Below are 987 nucleotides of genomic sequence, written 5' to 3' on the forward strand. Positions count from 1 at the left end.
TTCCTATACTTACTCTGCTGCAGCACATATTCTTACAAAGGGATGAGATATTTGTAATTGTTAAAGGCTGGAGCACTGGGCTCAAAGCTAAGTGTCAAACACTAAGGCAGTTATCAGATGAGGAAATCATTGCTGCTGCTTTGGCAAAACCATGTATCTACTCTCCCCTGTAGCCAAGTGCTAACTTCTCCCAGGTCTCATGCTTTCACCATGTGACTGCCAGGCCAAGTTCTCACCTGCACCCTGGCTGCAGAAAGAATGCATTCTCTGGGTTGGCTAAGAGACTTAGGCTATCTAATCCTTACACATGGTGAAGACATCCACCAACTGCTGGCCAACACAAGACACATGAAAAAGGACATAGGTAGTTTTGTTTGCAACAGTGGCATCAAGACTATCACAAGAAACTGTCTTCCTTGCTGTGGTTTTCAAAATCACATTTTAACATTACAGGTCTTTCCTGCTGTCTGAAAGCACTCCATTCCAATGGAACCCTCTGTAAGCTAAATAGTGTAAAGTGAAGAAGCAATTACCACTAACTTATATGGAGAAACTTGTGTTCTCAGAAAACAAATTATCTCTTAGATTTTTCTAATACTTTGGGATATATTTTGCTAATGGATGTAAAAATAGAATGCTCGCTTCATCAGCACATGTACTAAAATTGGAAGAAGAGAATATTAGCAGGGCCCCTGCCCAAGGATGACATACAAATTCACAAGATGTTCTGTATTTTTTACTTAAAGGATTAAAAAATGCTGATTTGAAGGGGGCACATGCACCCTAGTGTTTATACAAGCACTATTAACAAATTATGCAAAGATCCCAAATGTCCAGGTGCACCTGGGCGGCTCAATGGGTTAAGCCTCTGCCTTTGACTCAGGTCATAATCTCAGGGTCCTGGGATCCAGCCCCACCTCGGGAGCCTGCTCCCTCCAACCCAGCCTACTTGTGATCTGTCAAATAAATCAATAAAATCTTAAAAAA

At 41.5% G+C, this 987-nt stretch overlaps 1 non-coding gene across 1 annotated transcript; it reads left to right on the forward strand.

The window, feature by feature from the left end:
- The first annotated feature begins 634 nt into the window (after positions 1 to 634).
- On the forward strand, positions 635 to 737 carry LOC123928318. Its single transcript, XR_006815663.1, has one exon. It is a non-coding gene; the product is annotated as a U6 spliceosomal RNA (small nuclear RNA).
- Positions 738 to 987: the final 250 nt, after the last annotated feature.

The sequence above is a fragment of the Meles meles genome, chromosome 1 (assembly GCF_922984935.1).
Source record: "Meles meles chromosome 1, mMelMel3.1 paternal haplotype, whole genome shotgun sequence".
NCBI classification, from domain to species: Eukaryota; Metazoa; Chordata; class Mammalia; order Carnivora; family Mustelidae; genus Meles; species Meles meles.